Source organism: Salmo trutta, chromosome 31 (assembly GCF_901001165.1).
Source record: "Salmo trutta chromosome 31, fSalTru1.1, whole genome shotgun sequence".
Classification (NCBI taxonomy): domain Eukaryota; kingdom Metazoa; phylum Chordata; class Actinopteri; order Salmoniformes; family Salmonidae; genus Salmo; species Salmo trutta.
In genome coordinates this window covers 10,225,186-10,244,251 of record NC_042987.1, presented here as the reverse complement: position 1 = coordinate 10,244,251, position 19,066 = coordinate 10,225,186, and the positions used below count along the sequence as shown (strand labels likewise).

At 44.1% G+C, this 19,066-nt stretch overlaps 1 protein-coding gene across 5 annotated transcripts in view; it reads left to right on the top strand.

The window, feature by feature from the left end:
* The first annotated feature begins 1,891 nt into the window (after positions 1–1,891).
* Positions 1,892–19,066, top strand: part of cdh24b (cadherin 24, type 2b) — a 123,525-nt gene continuing 106,350 nt past the window's right edge. Inside the window, exon 1 of one of the 5 annotated variants that reach the window (XM_029725134.1) lies at positions 1,892–2,090. The gene's annotated coding sequence lies outside the window, so the exon portion shown is untranslated. Of the gene's footprint in view, positions 2,117–2,861; positions 3,020–19,066 lie in introns of those variants that run through there. The other 4 variants (XM_029725130.1, XM_029725131.1, XM_029725133.1 and 1 more) reach the window with 4 other exon arrangements.

The window sequence follows — 19,066 nt, the reverse complement described above, 5'->3', positions numbered from 1 at the left end:
GAAGTATGCTTGGGGTCATTGTCCATTTCGAAGACCCATTTGCGACCAAGCTTTAACTTCCTGACTGATGTCTTGAGATGTTGCTTCAATATATCCACATAATTTTCCATCCTCATGATGCCATCTATTTTGTGAAGTGCACCAGTCCCTCCTGCATCAAAGCACCCCCACAACATGATGCTGCCACCCCCATGCTTCACGGTTGGGATGGTGTTCTTCGGCTTGCAAGTCTCCCCCCCCTTCCCTCCAAACATAATGATGGTCATTATGGCCAAATAGTTTTATTTTTGTTTCATCAGACCAGAGGACCAAAAAGTACGATCTTTGTCCTCATGTGCAGTTGCAAACCGTAGTCTGCCTTTTTTATGGTGGTTTTGGAGCAGTGGCTTCTTCCTTGCTGAGCGGCCTTTCAGGTTATGGCGATATAGGACTCGTTTTTCTGTGGATATAAATACTTTTGTACCTGTTTCCTCCAGCATCTTCACAAGGTCCTTTACTGTTGTTCTGGGATTGATTTGTACTTTTCACACCAAAGTACGTTCATTTCTAGGAGACAGAACGCGTCTACTTCCTGAGTGGTATGATGGCTGTGTGGTCCCATGGTGTTTATACTTGCGTACTATTGTTTGTACAGATGAACGTGGTACCTTCAGGCGTTTGGAAATTGCTCCCAAAGATGAACCAGACTTGTGGAGGTCTACAATTTTTTTCTGAGGTCTTGGCTGATTTCTTTAGATTTTCCCATGATGTCAAGCAAAGAGGCACTGAGTTTGAAGGTAGGCCTTGAAATACATCCACAGGTACACCTCCAATTGACTCAAATTATGTTAATTAGCCTATCAGAATCTTCTAAAGCCATGACATCATTTTCTGGAATTTTCCAAGCTGTTTATAGGCACAGTCAACTTAGTGTATGTAAACTGCTGACCCACTGGAATTGTCATACAGTGAATTATAAGTGAAATAATCTGTCTGTAAACAATTGTTGGAAAAATTCATTATGTCATGCACAAAGTAGATGTCCTAACCAACTTGCCAAAACTATAGTTAACAAGAAATTTGTGGAGTGGTTGAAAAACAAGTTTTAATGATTCCAACCTAAATGTATGTAAACTTCCGACTTCAACTGTATATGAGAGCCACACCCTCACTGGAGGAAAGACTCCTCCCATATCCATCTCGCTCGCTGATGCTGTCCTTCAAACACAGACACACACACACACACACACACACACATGGTCTGGAAGGATTGAGATTAGCTAGTGGATAAATCATTTGAAGGTGTTTCAGTGATAAGGAGGTGCATGGGGTGGGTGTGTCTGTATGCGTGTGTCCTTCTCTGTGTGTGTGTGTGTGTGTGTGTGTGTGCGTGCGTGCGAGCGTGATGTTACACCTCATAAATCCTAGGGCGATAGAAGTGACCTGGGTTATTGGGGAGGAAGGGTAGTAGGGAGGCGTTCAATGCCACACTATACCCCTTAGTGCCGGAGGGACTCACACTCTCACACGTCTATAAAGAGAGCAGAGTGAGTACACACACACACACACACACACACACACACACACACACACACCAGTGGATAAATCAGTCTTTTCATCCTCTGTCATCTGGCTGGCCCTGTTCTGACCGTGTTTATGTAATGGAGGAGGAACAGTCTCTCTTACATTTCTAATGGACATGCAGAACCAGGGCTCTCTCTTCCTTCAACACGAACTGTGGGCTAGTTATTCGATATGAACATTAAAAAAAAAAGACAACAATGATGAAAATGAAAATAAGTTGATTACGTTTTTATTTGACTGATGATGGTGTCTAGTTGATGGACAGGTTACCACGGTGATGATGATGACCTGAGAAATGGGGGTGAACTGTTAGTAGGCTAAAACGGAGGAGATGGGAAGAGAGAGAGAGCGAGTGTACATGATGAGAGATTAAGACAGTGGTCCTGTTATTGGAGCGCGCGAGAGAGATGCGACAACAGCGTTTGCCCTGTTCACATTTGACTCAGTGTGACTCTTGTCATTAGAGACGGGCAGATACGACGAGAGGCAAGAAACTTCAGACAATATTCAAAGATCGACCTCAGAAGGTAAATGAATTCTTAATCACCAAAAGGTAATCAAGCATGGCGCGCGGTGAGTCGGATGAATATGTTTTAACCGCGATGTTTTAGAAGCAAATGAAGATAAATATCGTATTTTTATTTGGTTGACAGTCTATCAAATGCATTATTTCTTTGTCAGGCTGAATGCATTAGACTAAATAGCCTAAACATTGATATTTTTTCTTGAAAACGTTCTTCGAGATGAATTGCATGGTGGTTTTACAGTGAACCTTGTTTGTGCATAATTGCGGTGCTGAAAGAGATAACAGATTTTCTTACATTTTATGTTGAAATGTCAAAAAGTGTTGGCTACTCCACTAGATTTTGGGCGATTTCATGCTCCAACAGCCAATGTCTACAACGCCTCTTAAACAGACTTGACAAACCCACAAATGTCATCATTGTGACTATGGGATAGGCTACGAGTGCAATGAATTTAGACTTTGAAGAACATATTTGTATGTATTTTGTATCATCTATCACAACCGCATAACTCAGTTAAGTGAACAGGGCACGCGCACGTCTCGGGGGTCACTTGGGAGAGATGGACCAGTGCAGATTTCACGTGACTGAACCGAGTCCAAGCAGATGGTGCGCGCACTTCTGTCTGCCACGGTTAAAAGATCCGCGGGGTAGCGGCAGACCAGACACGTAGCCTACCAAAAACCGACAGTGACACCCGAGTGTGTGCGAGGCAAATATTTTACCTGCCGCATGCGCAATGTCTACGAGGATCAGCGCATCCCTAATGAAGGTGATCTTGTCAGTATCGCTTCATAATACCAGCTTAATTGTATCCATTTATTATTTGTACCAAATCGCTTATAACAAGTGTTTGGCTTGATATTGAGGGGTGTCGGTGTGAGCGCGCGGTGACAAGACTGGGCTGTGTTCGGGGCTGTCTCTCCGATATGGTAATGTGATGAGTGTTCAATCAGCTGTGTGTGTGTGTGTGTGTGTGTGTGTTTGGGTGCGCGTTTCACTGTCCTCTGACAAACATTTTCTGAGATTTATGATTGCCCTTTAGCAGTAGGCTGCTATCAACAATTCTGTCCATGTTTGAATGTGAATGTGTTTTATTTGCGGTGTTTTACCATTGTGTGCACAGTAGCCTAAAGTGGGTTGAATAGTATGCTATGTATTTGATGTTGTAAAGCCATGCCAGCTTTTAATATAAGCCTCTGTAGCTGGCATTTTTCTCTGTGGGAAAATGATACATGTCCCCTGGATTTGTGCACTACCCCCCCCCCCCCTTCCAACACACACACACACACACACACACTAACACACACACACACACACACACACACACACACACACGCGTATTTAGAAATCCTTCAATCACTTTTCAGTACCTTTGTGTGGGTTTTAGTGCATCGTTGTGAGCCTCTGGCTCATCCATAATCACTGCAGTATGTATCACACCATGTACACCATGTATCAGTGTGCTTTATATGGAACACAGATAGGCTATGTTTAATATTTGTAGATAAAGCATATAGGTTTGGCTGATGATCAATGACTATGCATGTGTGGATCTTTTTTTTTCTGTGTGTTTCTGTGTTTGGCTGTGTGCACAGTTCTTCCTGTGCTTGCACATTCAATTTCGACCTGGCTTTGCCTTGGCAACGAAAGGTCTTGTGAGAATACGTCAAGGGAGATAAGACGTTAGACAAATGCTCTCCGCTAATTTGGTTAAAACAGAGCAAAACAATCTGTATCAGCATTAAGCTCATAATTGTTTACACCGAAGAGCTTTTGTATTTACCCTGAGTGAGACGCGAGAGGGAGAGAGAGAACTGAGAGGAATGGTAGATGTGTGTGTGTGTGTGTGTGTGTGTGTGTGTGTGTGTGTGTGTGTATAGACAAGACATTGACTCAGTGACTTATGTCAGTTATAAAGCGGCTAGGAGAAGGGAGGCTGAGAAAGAGGTGGTGCTGTTGTGACAGGGAGGACTCACCACTTCCCATTACCGGACAGTACCGTTTATTACAACAGACATCGAATGGAGGGAGGAGAGAGAGAGATGGAAGGACACCAATAGTGAGATAGAAGGGCCAAGGCCAGAAAAAGAAGACGAGTGAGGGAAAGAGACAGAGAGAGCAAGTGTTCGAGAGCGGTGATATCATGCAGGCAAATCGGAAACCTCCCTGGCTGTCATTCCAGAGCTTTGCTCTTACGTAACAACACTGCAACCCTTATCTCAAGTGTGGCTAAAGTGTTTTGCTGTCCAGATAAACAAAGTTATTCTCTCTAAGAGAGCCACGTCACCAGTGGCAGCCATAGTAGACAATGGAGGGGCCGGGGACTCGCTCGAATGACGCATCCTCTCCTCGGGCTACTCTCTGTAGACGTTTAAGAGAGCGTTTAAGACACACAGCACCCCCAAGGCTCTTATTCAGCAAGATTACGTTTAGACATGCGGCCGAGTTGGGAATGCACCGTTAACAGGGGGGATGATCAATGGCTTGTTCTCCCTTTCTGATAGCAAACTAATGAGTATTGAAGACCTACAGTCTACCACCCTTGGATTTTGTAGTTCAGGGAAGGGAATTGACTGCTGTTATATAGACATCTACCAGTTCAGTAGCGTTCAATTCAGCTAAAGGAATTAGACGCCGAGCCGTTCCGGGGCCCACCGTCAGAATAGCGACTGTTGAAGACTCGGGAGTGTTCCCTGGAGTCATCTCAGAGAGAGAGATTATTTAATTCTCGTATTCCCACTCCAATTGTTGTGGGGGAAAGGGGGTTTCTGAGTCCCACGTTGCCAGGGATACCCACACTCATGTACTCATGCTGTTCAGTCAGAAAATTGAATTAGCTCCTCCACATTTTACCTCCCTGGTGGCACCTTATAGAACGCTTACTGATAAAGAAAGATGGCAGCCTTTGACTCTTCTGCCTTCACAAATGCGATTCAACCAGACAGAGATCTTCCCAATGTCTCTACCTATAGAGGTGATGGTTAAAGACATGCAGTATAACACCCGGGCGACTCCCCTCTCAATCAGACTGGTTAAATCAGGAAGACATATTTCTTCCCTGGGGTCCCCATTTAGAGAAATGGTTGTGGAGGAGCCGTGTTCTCCTCATGGATGGATGCTGCTGCTACAGCTTGTCACGGTCTGATTGTACACAGGCGACTTTGGCTGTTCTGCCTTCTCCTGAACACAGTGTGGGAGGATGCAGCTGGCCCACTGTGCCAAGCCCAGGGAGGAGGTCTCTTTTGTGGCTGGAGCGTGTAGGGATGTGGGGCTGGAGTGTGGCAGGCACGTGAGGCGCCAAGCCTCTTCCTGCCTTCAGAGATTGACGTGAACCAACTCTCTCGCTGGCCGCTCGGATGATGGAGGATTTCCTCATGAGAATGTACAGCAGTCCGCTCTGCTGGAGACATTATTGTAAAGGGAGAGAGGGAGCTTTCATTTAAGGAATAGAGGGCACATTCATCGCAGTGGGGGCTCACCCAGGAGTGTGTATGATGCAAGTGTGGGAGTTTGTGTGTGTTCGTATTGGGTAGCCTTGCGGCGGTGTGTGGGGCCGTTCGAAAGCAACTCCAAGCTCTGACATGGGAGTCCAGAAGGAATTTGGGGGAAATCCTATTGTAAATTTGTCTACTCCACAAAGATAATTGGCTTATTCCTGTGTTAAATTGGCCTGTCCTATAGGACATTGAGTGGGCTTAACATGCTCGGTGCAGACACCGCCTGCTCCTCTGCTTCGCAGGGACTTAGACGGGTATTACACACTGAATTACTGTATGACAATGATGAACCGATAGCTGCAGTGCATTCAGCAGTGCAGAGCCCGATCCTTTTAAAGTATCGTTCGCACACACGTAGACTGACAGGTTTGCCTACACAGAGCTTCTTTCGTGATAATGTAGGCTAACTAACTATCGAAATGAGCCCTTTGACACGTGCGAACACACAGGAGTGCTCATTCTACAGTGGTCCCTGCAGCGTACGCTCAAACCGGCGGGATTAGAACGCTTACTGTATTTAGAACGTCCAGTTACGACAGATGCAACAGTCAGCATTTGAGCTGGCCACACTGTTTTTTTTCACATAAACATTTTGCACAAACACAGTCCTTTCCACATGATGTCCTCAATGTGAGCAGTTTATTTTCGGATGCAATGTTCAGACATTCACAGAAGTAGCGACACAATAACACAATTCTCATTCAAACCGGACAATCCAGGCTACATAAGTCGTAGCGCTAATTGAGGAAAGATTAACCTAACACAAGCGGTCATATTTAGCTAACTCTCAGCTGACAGAAACCATAATATGAATTAGCTAATAGCAATTACTATTTACATTTTATCACATCACGGGGGACCTCACGGGTGTGTCATCTACCATCATTCACTTTCATCATTCACTTTCGGGAGTTTACCCAAAAGACGATTGAACCATCCCTTCATCTCGTTTTTGTTATAACATCTAGGGTCTGACAGACATTTACGTGACAACCATAATGCATTGTATGATGTCAAGAAACATGGCGCCACATTGAGCTGGCAATTAGCTTAGCTCGTCATAATAGGTACAACCTTCAAAAAAGTATTTTACACACGTCTGTGTCCATTACAGTCTATGCAAGATTCGGAATGCATGATTTGTCACCAGAACTTGAAAACATGTGAATAAAACAGTAAATACATACAGCTCCATACATACAATACCAGTCAAAAGTTTGGACACACCTACTCATTCAAGCGTTTTTATTTATTTTACTATTTTCTTCATTGTAGATTAATAGTGAAAACACCAAAACTATGAAATAACACATATGGAATCATGTAGTAACCAAAAAAGTGCAAAGAAAATCCAAATATATTTTATATTTGAGATTCTTCAAAGTAGCCACCCTTTGCCTTGATGACAGCTTTGCACACTCTTGGCATTCTCTCAACCAGCTTCACCTGGAATGCTTTTCCCACAGTCTTGAAGGAGTTCCCATATATGCTGAGCACTTGTTGGCTGCTTTTCCTTTACTCTGCAGTCTAACTCATCCCAAACCATCTCAATTGGGTTGAGGTCGGTTGATTGTGGAGGCCAGGTCATCTGATGCATCACTCCATCACTCTCCTTCTTGGTCAAATAGCCCTTATACAGCCTGGAGGTGTGTTGGGTCATTGTCCTGTTGAAAAACAAATGATAGTTCCACTAAGCGCAAGCCAGATGGGATGGCGTATCGCTGCAGAATGCTGTGGTAGCCATGCTGGTTAAGTGTACCTTGAATTCAAAATAAATCTAAGACAGTCTCACCAGCAAAGCACCCCCACACCATCACACCTCCTCCATGCTTCACGGTGGGAACCACACATGCAGAGATTATCCGTTTTGCGTCTCACAAAGACACAGCGGTTAGAACCAAAAAGCTCAAATTTAAACTCATCAGACCAAAGGGCAAATTTTCATGTCTAATGTCCATTGCTCGTGTTTCTTGGCCCAAGCAATACTTCTTATTGGTGTCCTTTAGTAGTGGTGTCTTTGCAGCAGTTCGACCACGAAGGCCTGATTCACTCAGTCCCCTCTGAACAGTTGATGTTGAGATGTCTGTGGAACTCTGAAGCATTTATTTGGGCTGCAATTTCTGAGGCTGGTAACTCGAATGAACGTATCCTCTGCAGCAGAGGTAACTCTGGGTCTTCCTTTCCTGTGGCGGTCCTCATGAGAGCCAGTTTCATCACAGCGCTTGATGGTTTTTGCGACTGCACTTGAAGAAATGTTCAAAATCTTGACATTTTCCGTATTGACTGACCTTCATGTCTTAACAGGATTGGTGGGTCCCCCTCGGGAGGGTTGAGCTAACATAGGCTAATGCGATTAGCACGGGGTTGTAAGTAACAAGAACATTTCCAGGGACATAGACATATCTGATATTGGCAGAAAGCTTAAATTCTTGTTAATCTAACTGCACTGTCCAATTTACAGTAGCTATTACAGTTGAAAGTAATGATGGACTGTCGTTTCTCTTTTCTTATTTGAGATGTTATTACCAAATAGGGCTATCTTCTGTATATCACCCCTACCTTGTCACAACACAACTGATTGGCTCAAATGCATTAAGAAGGAACGAATGTCCACAAATTCACTTTTAACAAGGCACACCTGTTAATTGAAATGCATTCCAGGTGACTACCTCATGAAGCTGGTTGAGAGAATGCCAACAGTGTGCAAAGCTGTCATCAAGGCAAAGGGTGGCTACTTTGAAGAATCTCAGATATAAAATATATTTGGATTTGTTTAACACCTCTTTGGTTACTACATGATTCCACGTGTGTTATTTCATCGTTTTGATGTCTTCACTATTATTCTACAATGTAGAACATTTTAAAAATAAAGAAAAACCCTGGAATGAGTAGGTGTGTCCAAACTTTTTACTGGTACTGTACATACAGTGTGCTACAGTAGAAATGTTAACAACTAGATATACAGAAACTATAATGATCACGTGATAAGGCACTTATTATTAGTAGTGAAGGTAATACGGGAGCCAGCCGGAGAATATGCCGGGGAGGAAAACGTTTGTGTTTGGACTCTTGTAGAAGAAAGAAGTTTTGTCCGGCTCAGTAATGCCTCAAACGTAAATAGGCTGAAACAGTATCATTGGCTACTACTATGTGAATTAATGAGGAGGCGGAACACACCTCAATTCAAACTTTTTTTTTTAAATTGACAAGTTGAAACAGCCTATAGTTAATTAGCAGGCAGCCTGCCTTGGTTTAAGGGCAGCATGGGTTAATTGTCCTGTTGCATAACAACCACATTTTGGAACAGTGAGAGCATTCTGACATCATGCGCGTCAAAAATTCTTGCCCTGGGGCGACCGTTAGAGATGTTTGGAACTCACGCGTGAAAAGGTTAAATACCAACCAGTGTTAAAAAACTAATAACTAACCTACTGATTTTGCTGAACTCGTTATGTCTAGCGGTCTTAGATCTAGTTAACTGGTCTGTAACCTGATTTAAGATGTGGATCTATGTGAGAAATCAGCGTGGTGTTAAATGTACATGTGTCCAGGCAGAGAGCAACCTTACTTCCAGGGACAGCTTTGTCTCTCTCGACCTCTTGGTTGGCCAGTCCTAGCGGATTATTATGTTAAGATGGTGACGAAAACAAATATATACATAAAGGAAAACTATATAGAGGCATAAAGATGAAAAAAAAAACAATGAAGGCGTCACGGCCACCAAACAAACCAACAGCCTCACGGCTTGCAAGCTGGGACACTGACTGAAGATCACCTTAATTGACAGCACCTGTCCTTATCAAGGCTTGGCAGCATAGCACTTGGACATGGTTGCTGCTGCCCCCTGGAGGAATGGCGTGTGAAAGTGGTAGTGAGCTGTAGTGTGCTGTCTTAACTACCTAACCTACATACATCAAAACACCAACCAAATGCCATCAGACTTCTCTTTCAGAACTTCCTTGTTCAGACCTCCGAGCAGCAAATCCCATGCTTGTAATATTCATCAGACCCTCCAAATTTCTGGTCTCCAACTCACAGCCCTAAATGAGGGTTTCCAGGCCCCATTCAGGTTGGCATGGAAATGTCTCTTTCTCAGGCAGCAGCATACCTAAATCATTATCCTTTACATCAAACACCAGCCTGGCTTCGCTTTGCCACTTTGAAGATTTTTCTCATCAATCCATCCTCTGAAGGAGACACAAGATAAGTGTGTGTGTGAGTGCATCTGTATGTGTCTTCAAGCTTATTTTAACCCATTAAATGCCTTTAGTGTAACCCTTGATAACAGCTCCAGCCAAGTCCTGGCCCAGGGCAGCTGCTTAGCAGCTAACACAGCTGATCCGGAGGCGCAAGGTTCAGTGGAAATGCTAAAACCAGAAAATGAGAGCAGAAGAGACGGATGAATTGTCAGTGGATGCAGCCGCTCGTGTGGGAAAAACTAGGCAGGCAGCACACATAATTCTGGGGAAGTGACCGAAAACTGTTTCGTTAGAGTGCATGCATCGGTAAAACAGATAAAAGCAAGAATTCCCAAAACATGACAAAAACGCTCAAATGCCTTTAAGTGTCTTGAAGCCTGGTAATGGAACCAAAGAGAACAAAATGAATGAACCAGTTTAACTCCTGTTTCAAACCAGCGTTGTTCTTCATGTGGCATGCTCTGCAGGGAATTGGCTGAAAACATCCTTAGAGGCCGTGCATTTTAAGCTTATATAAAATGGCTGGAACGAGATGGTAAGAGTTAGGGTTTCTTGATGCTACTAGACAGTATACAGAGACTGTGTTTATTCATTATTGTTTAAGCATGGCATAGATTTGATTACTACAGTATATTATGATGTATGGCATTGTACTCTATGATAAAGTACTGGATGTTTTGTAATACAGTGCCTCCACTTGTTGTATTTGACAGCATCATGTTCTTTTAAGTGATTGTCCTTGTAAAAATGTGTATAAATTATGTATATATTTGTTTGTTGGAGTGTGTGTGCGTGTGTGTGTATGTGTGTGCGTGTGTGTGTGTGTGCGTGTGTGTGTGTGTGTGAGAGAGAGGTGTGTCAGTGTGTGAAAAACAATTTGTCCACTCCTGTGTGTGTAAAATTAGTTTAATAGTGAGCCAGCTGGAGAGTTTGTGTATGCGAGGTTCATCAGTAGTGTTGTTAATGTAGTGGAGTTCAGTTGGTTCATGGATGATATTTCAGTGCTGGATCTACTTGAGGAACCCTTTTGATGAATGGGCAATTAAAGCCAGCCTCCTCCTGCCTGGTAGTTGACTGATCACTTTTTAATAGTACTCCTGTTTCTTTGATAAAACACAAAATGAATCGTCAATACTTTCGTCCAAGGAGCGCTGAGCTTGTGATTTTAAGTGTATTAGAGTGTAGCTTACAGTACGCACGTGTGTGTGTGTGTGTGTGTGTGTTTGTGTGACTCCTGTTGCTATAGTGGTCAGTCTTTTTCCCCAGCTCCGGTGCACATTACTGTTTTTGCAATTCATCATATAAAAGTGGCTCCTCATTCAAAATGTTCTATCCGTGCCTTAATCCATTCAATGCACCCCATGCAATGGCAAAAAATACGTGGAGTATGTGTGAGTGAATGTGTGTGTTTGTTTCTATTTGTGTTTGTGTTTGGCCGTTTTGAATGTATGTGTGTATGTTTGTGTGTGCATGTGTGCGTTTTTTTGTTTTTTGTGTGACTGTTTAGCTGTTATCATTAATCGTGCCAAGTGACGAGTCAAAGTATCAGTAACATGAATTGAAAAACTTAGTTTTTTGTTTCCTTTTTAATCCTATCTCGTCATCTCTCATTTCTTTGTTTGATTTTTATTAAAAGCGTATCGTCTCTCACTTCAATTAGCGAGAAAAGTGTTGCCTCCAGAAGCATGCTCGAATCATGTTGTTGCGTTTTGGATTCTTAAATCAAAAAGTCTAATTTTATACATAATTAATGATACAGCTCAGAAATGGAAAAATATAAAAACATCCTAAACGTTCAAAGAAACAGAAATCTGTTTTGCTTTCCACATTTCCTGTTCCATGGGAGATTGCTGATGTGCTCACTGGTTCTTAGAGGGAAAACAAAAGATGCGTTTGAACTGAAATGGTGGAACGAACACGGGATAGCAATCGAACAAGCTGGTACCACCTCGAACTTAAACCGCCCACCAGGAGACATGGACCTCCTGATGTGAGTTCCTTAGTCAGAAGTCAGTCCATGTGTCTCTCTTTCATGGTGTCATGTGCTTAACGCCAGATAGGTACTGCATCTAACTAAATTGAACATTTGGAATTAGATGATTCATGTTTTCAAATGCCAATGGAATACCTGCTGGTTGGTTGAATGGATGGTTGATGGCATTTTTTGAATTCCACAGTAACAGCCATAGAGCTTCTGCCATGGAGGTGGTCTGTTGAACTACACGCCCGCGTGGTGAGTGTGTGTAACCTTTCGTGAGACCTGGGTCTTGTGTTAGCTCCTGGAGATGGGCTATCATACTCTTCAGATGCTCCAAATGAACTGGATTGGATTCTTGGTGGGTCTGCCCTGTAAATAATTACAGAGTGGGCTGCTTCCTTGTGTGGATTTGGGGTTTTCATCCTCATTGACCTTGAGATTAGAGCTGCTCAGTTGTGACCACAATCTATCAAGGAGTCTTCGGGGTTTGAAGTAACGTCACGTCTCTCTGTGGCAACGGGCAAATCTGCCCAGCGTTTCTGAATTAATGTGTGCACGGCGGAAGTGTGTTTGTCTGAGTGTGTGTTTGTTGGCATGTTTGTGTGTGTGTGTTCGAGTGTGTGGGTCTGTCTCAGTATTAGGGGCTTGCTGACTCAGTCATTTTAGCAGCCTGTTAGGAAAGTCAGCATCTTTCTCAAATAAAGTTTCTTGACTGTGCCACTGCCAGAATGAAACTGTGTCAAACATTAATGTAACAGCCCAGGCTGTTAGAATACAGATTGGCTGTTGAATCCGGGCCAAATGGACTGTATGAGACTTTCCCCCCACTCACTGCATTCTCTTTAGACTAATTATCTTTGTCACACTTTACACAGTGGCTCATTTATTATGCCATCATGATCGGACATCTGTATTGGCTTCGTGGACATGACAATAGCTTGAGGGTCCCACGAAGTAAATGTCCTACTGAATAGAGGGAAATAGTGGACACGTATTAAATATTCAATAGCATAGTACACCATCTTCCTGAGCAAAAAAGGTTATATGTTTTGTCCGGTAATCAACGAATCACGATCTTCAGTTTAGAATGCAATTAGTTTAATCAGCTGTGTTCACTAGGGATAGGGGGAAAAGTGTAACAGCTCTCTGGCCCCCGAGGACTGTAGTTGCCCATCCCTGTTCTAGAGTAACTGTGGTCATGATTTCATTTCTAGTCTTCTTAGTTGTGGTTTTCTTACTCTAAGTCCGGTTCCTATCTTCTAGACCAGGGTTATTCAACTCTTACCCTACGAGGTCCGGAGCCTACTGCTTTTCTGTTCCACCTGATCATTTATTGCGCGCACACCTGGTGTCCCAGGTCTAAATCAGTCCCTGATTAGAGGGTAACAATGAAAAAAAAGCAGTGGAACTGGCTTCCAGGTCTAGAGTTGAGTTGGAGGGTTTTAGACTGACCCTTGTTCTGCTGTCGTCTCAACACAGACGCTGTTTAGATTCATTTGATATGTTTTCCTATTCCACGACTCACACATACATGGCTGTTACACAGACAGCACACCATTCACATGCACAGATAGAGCTTGTATACACATAAGGGAATCCGAAACACACACGCACGCGCACGCGCACACAAACAATACCCGGGATTGCTGGAGATAAAAGGGGAGGTGTTGGTGACACATCTGGGTAAAGACAGAGGTGTTCCTGACAGATCTGGGTAAAGAGAGAGCTGTTCCTGTCGTGTTCTGTCACTGAGGTTCTTCCACATGCCTGCTGCTACATTTACAGCTGCACTGTTAAAGGCACTAGTGACATATAGCCACGGCTGTCATCACCACGAGATGAGCATGAATCTCAGCCAGAGTCTCCGTAGGGAGAGGGTAAGACATGGAGGGAGAGCAGAGGAGAGGAAGAAGAGAAATGGAGAGTGAGAGAAGGCAAGAGATAGCATACGGTGGGAATGCTGATGAACGGTTTGTGGTTTGTGTGATTTGAGGGGAAAGGGTTGTTGATGAGAGCGTACACGTGTTTGCGTGTTTAGTCTAGAATCTATGGTCATGACACTGAGTGACTGTGTGCTCCTGGGCTTTGCGGTAATGTGTATATGCGGTTTATGACAGTGTGTAGTATGTGTGTATTTCTGTGTGTCGTGCCAGTGTGTGTGTATGAGTGTATGAGGGATCCCTGTGGGGATTGTATTTCGGTCGGTCAGGCACGTCTGATAACAGCCCACCAGACTCGTCACATCTATTATTGAGGGAGGGGAAATTGATCGGTACTAACAGTGCCTGTTACCCTGTCTCTCATATACCGCTGGGCTTCTCCTGCTCTCTATTCCTCCTCTTACCGCTTCACTCCTTCTCTCATTTGTCCTCCATCCCTCCTTTCTCACTGCCTGTCTCCCCCACTCATTTGTTCCTTCATGCCTCCTGTTTCTTTTGTCTCTGTCTCTTCTTTTCACACGTATGGCAATACTCTCTAATCCCCTTCCCTCACTCTCTCTCCTCCCTCACTCTCTCTCCTCCCTCCTGCTGTCATTTACTCTCTAGCTTTCTCTGACTCTTTTTTTCCCCCCACTCTGTTTCTGTCCCTCTCGCGCCCGTACATTGCCGGGTCCTCTGTCCTCGTAATCCTCCCTTTGTATCTCCCCTCATACTGCATTTCTCATCCTAAAACTTATTCTACTTCCATACTGATACGCATTGTGCATTTCTGAGCACGGCCATTTCTATGCTGATGTCTTGTTGTGTGTTTCCTAGTTGTAGCTTGCCATTTGACAATGTTCACATTTTCTAGTCCCCTCAATTCCCTCACTTTTTTCTCCCTTGTCTTTTAGCACTGCCTCAACCCCCCCCCCCCACCCTAATCAATCAGTTAGAGAACCTCTCACTCACTCTGTTCCCCGTGACTTTATTCACCAGTTTAATACTCCCTTCTCTCCCTTCATCAGTCATCGTCAGTGTTCTAGCTCACCTTTGATATCTCATCACATTGAGCGTCTGTTTCATCGTTCGCCGTGGAGTGTTTTATTTTGCGTTGCGTGACGTCTCTGCGCGACAACTCACTCCGACACTGTGCTGCCAACACGTCTTTAGAAGGAGGGGAGAATGAGAAGAAAAGCTCATTTGAGCTCGATTCATCGTGCAAAGATTGCCCTGCATTTATTGAAAATGCCTTTTTCCGTTTTAAAGAGACGCTGTTCAAATGCCAATCGTGTAAAGTCAGAGAAATGCAGCTGTCGTCGCAATTAACTTCTCGCTTTCCCTAATGAAAGACTTAATCCACCAGCAAATCTCCCCGGTCTTCACGCAGATCGATTCAATGTGCTTTCAGTAGAATAAAAGCAACCCGTGTCGGGGAAAAATACAACTATCTAAAACCTGAGCCAAAAGTCACATTCATCCGCGCCGCTTGGCACCCCATCAGCCTCGGCCTGCATCATTGTAACGAGAGACCCTTGAACTCTGCTGTTTGATCCCAGCTTCCTTAGAGCTGCTGAGAGGAGAGCTCATCTAAGTGTGTTTTCAACCCGCTTTTCAAAACATCCTTGTCTTGCCTTCCTGCTCGCCTTTTCTCCCTCGCTGTGGTGGCATCTTATTTTGGGGATAAGAAATAAATAAACGGTGCAAATCTCAAATACCACTCTATTCCCTGTGGTGCGCTACTTTAGGCCAAAGCTGCAGCGTCATTGTTCTGGCCAAATGTACTGCACTATACAGGGTAGGGCTGCACGATGAATCGAATTCAGATCGAAATTGTGATACTGACGTGCAATGTCAATATCGCAAGAGGCTGCAATTTTCCCCTTTTCTTTGACACTCCGTTAATCAAACAAAAAAAAGACTTACGGTACCTCCTCCAATGAGACGCCCTAGATTCAGTTCATTCACTCTCTACATGCACAGAGGATGCCTACCAATCACCAGTGGATCTTATGGCGTATGTCAGTATTTCAGCTACGGGGAAACAGATGTCAGTCAACCAGATGCAAGTGTTGTCTAAAAAGTGCCTCAGAGTTGTGGCGACAACACAACAAATACATTCAACTATTTGAAGAAGAACCATCCCCTACTTCATGACGATTGCACGGTGCAGAAAGTGCCCGGAAGCAGCAAAGCCCCCCCCAGGCACTAATGTTAAACAGGGATTGGTTGCCGAAGCCTTTTCAAATGTAACGCACTATAAAAAAAGCAAAAAACGTCTGCAGACAGGACAGGAGATACCACACGCCATCTCGCATATATTTCTCCCCAAGTCACCATAACAACACTGTGTAACATAATTCTGGGAGAAGTTGAAACGGAGCTCACACGTGTGGATTGTTACATGGCTGCAACATACCGTTGTTCTAGTAGATTCTGTTATGTTCATTCATATGATCTCGTTTAGAAGTGATGTTCTCTACCCTGACACTTGTTTTAACCATGTCTGATGGAAACCAAGTGTTTCAAAAATCCCAATTCATCATCCCAATTGCAATATCTAGCCCCTGAAATTCACAATGAGATATTTTGTCAAAATCTTGCAGCCCTAATACAGGGAATAGGGTATCAAAGGGTAGACAAATCCATTCTCTCTCTCATCCTTCAAAATGGCTGCCCAGTCAGACCACTGACAGACAGTTCTTCTCATGGTGAATGTTTTGGCCCGTGTGTGGAGAGTGAATGGCTGTCTTCTGTCCTGAGTAAGATGTGCTCTCTTGGCCTATCATGAATGTTACACCACTGAGAGGTGAAGAGAGCTTACTCTAAATCACTAGTGGCCTCGATCCCGGTATTGATTGGCAGTTTTTTACCATGAGGAGATGGAAGGAGAAAGACGGAGGGGGGTTGACCAAATAGATTAGACAGTTGGAAAAATGCCAATCCATTTATGGTTTTCACTCTACCCATCAATCAACAGTATGGGGACTGACTGCACTTGTAAGACAGGTACATAGTGTTGCTCCAGTTCAACTTGGCTTTAGTGTTGGGTAGGCTTTGTAGGTCAGTCAAGACTAATACTGTAGAGGCTCTACCTTGATTGGGGTTTTCTTTTTGTGGCGCTGGGTCTGGAGGAGATTAGACAGATGAGGACCAAAATACTTAGGTTGGTTTTTAAAGAGTTTGGTCGGTCATTGCCTTGTCATTTAGAATTGGATATAGGCCTATGTTGAGATCAGTGTGTTCCAGACTCTATGAAACAGGATGCAGGATATGTTCTAAGTCCACCGTCAGAGTGGCCCTTGTTTTCTAGGTCTTCTCCTCCCGGACCATTATAATTCCCTTTATCTCACTGTCGTCTTTCCAATCTCTCTGTCCCTGCTCCCATCACACACCCAGACCCTTACCCCCACCTCGGCAGTGACCGTCTCATCTAGAGCCCAGATTATATAACTCTTCCTCTCTATATATATTTTATTCTTCTTCATCTCTATCTCTCTTTTTCTCTCTTGTAATCCCTACGTCTCTTATCTTTCACCCTTGACTGTCTCCTGTCTACCAAATTCTCTATCTGTCTCTCTTGATCTCTCTCCCTCTCTGCCTTTGCTGTTGTGGTAGCGGCTCTCCTGTCTTCGTTCAGATTTGTGTTAAGATTGACTTTATTGGCATGACAGGAAATGATCAATGTTAGCTACAAAGTGTGACGGGCACACATACACACACACACGCTGAGAGAGAGAGAGAGATTCAGAACCTTTCTCACAGTTGAATGAACATTTTGCTTCTCCGTAGTATGTGCCTTAAGTAGAAACCCAGACCTCCTTAGCAGTAGATATAAACGAATGACTGGTTGATTCATTTATCAGCCCAACACTTTCATCCCTGGTGGAGTCACAAGTGTTTACTTTTTTTATGTGGGCAAACCCACTTACCCGTTTCTGCTGTCTATAAGCAAGTTCTCTGGAGAAAAAAAACTTTGTCCGGTGTTCAGAAGCATATGATATCGAGGCGAGAAGGGTCCTGGACTGTTCTTCGCGCCGTTGTTTCCTGATTTGATCTCTCATTTTGAAAGAATCCTATTTGCTGACAACTGCAGGTCTCTGCAGACCTGTTATGAGGAGACTCATTGGGATTTCATGTGTTATTTATTTTGTCTGAGCGCTGAGAGTTAGGCGGGCTGCTGGGTGGTCTTTTTAACTTCATTCTCTATTCGGCTGCATGAATCCAATCAGTGTCTTTCCCAAAAACTCCCTCAATGCAATCAGATTGGTTGATTGGTGATTATAGCTGCCCCTCTACTTATTTATTGGTTAGACCAGTGAGGCAGTTCTCTTCCTCTACTCCCATAGGCTGAGGGGTTGCAGAGGAAGATGAAAGAGCGCAGACCTGTCACTCAGACTTTTCTACACATGGTTCACTTTTTGAACATCATTTGATGAGACCTTCGCACATGCCTTTGAGAACAGAGACCCGAGAGAAAGAGGGAGGGAGGGATGCACAGAGAGAGAGAAGGGAGTGCGTTAGATAAAGAGAGATGGAGAGAAAGCCAGAGAATCAGAGCAGAGCAGCCCCTAAATGAGAACACTAACCTGTAGGGGGAGATAAGAACAGGCGGATGGGGTAGATAGATCGAGAGACCGATGGGTAGTCAGATAGAGCAGGGGGCTGACTGAGAGATGGAGGAAGAGGAAGGTAAGAGAGGTAGATGGATGTGGAGATAGAGAGGAATGCTTCTTCCGGGTAGGGTAGAGTCTATGACTTGGAGTTGTTTAGTCTTAGGGGCTGCTTCCCTGCATGTTTCTTCCTCCGCCTGACTGACTGTGCCTTTGTCTCTGCCACCACTGCACTTACAGGCTATTTTTAATAGAATTAGGCTGGTCTCGTTATCAGTGGAGCGGGCAGCCAGAGAGTGAGGCGAGATTGAAACAGCGATTTCCAATTTGAGATTGTGTCACACACACCTCCCTGCACTGAGATAACATCAGCAAATCACCACCACCCCCACCATCTCTCTCTCTCTCTCTCCTTCTGTCTTTTACCCCCTTCCTTCTCATCTTCTACTCTCCTCTCTCTCTGGACACCCTCAAACACCCTTACATGTTCTCGTTCCCTCTTGTTGGACTGTCTTCTGACAATATGGTGCTTCGATATTTCTCTCTCGCTCATCTTGGCTCTTTCTCTTGCCAACTCTGCTCATAGTGTTGCGAAGTATCTCTAAATGCTTGCTTTCCCATCTATCCCTCCATCCATCCTCTCTCCTTCTTCTGTCTTTGCGATGTTTCTCTCCCACTCCTCCTCCCACTCTTGTTTGTTACTCTTCGCTCCATCTCCAACCCATGTTTCTCTCCTATCACTCCTCGGTTATTTCACACATCTTTCTTCC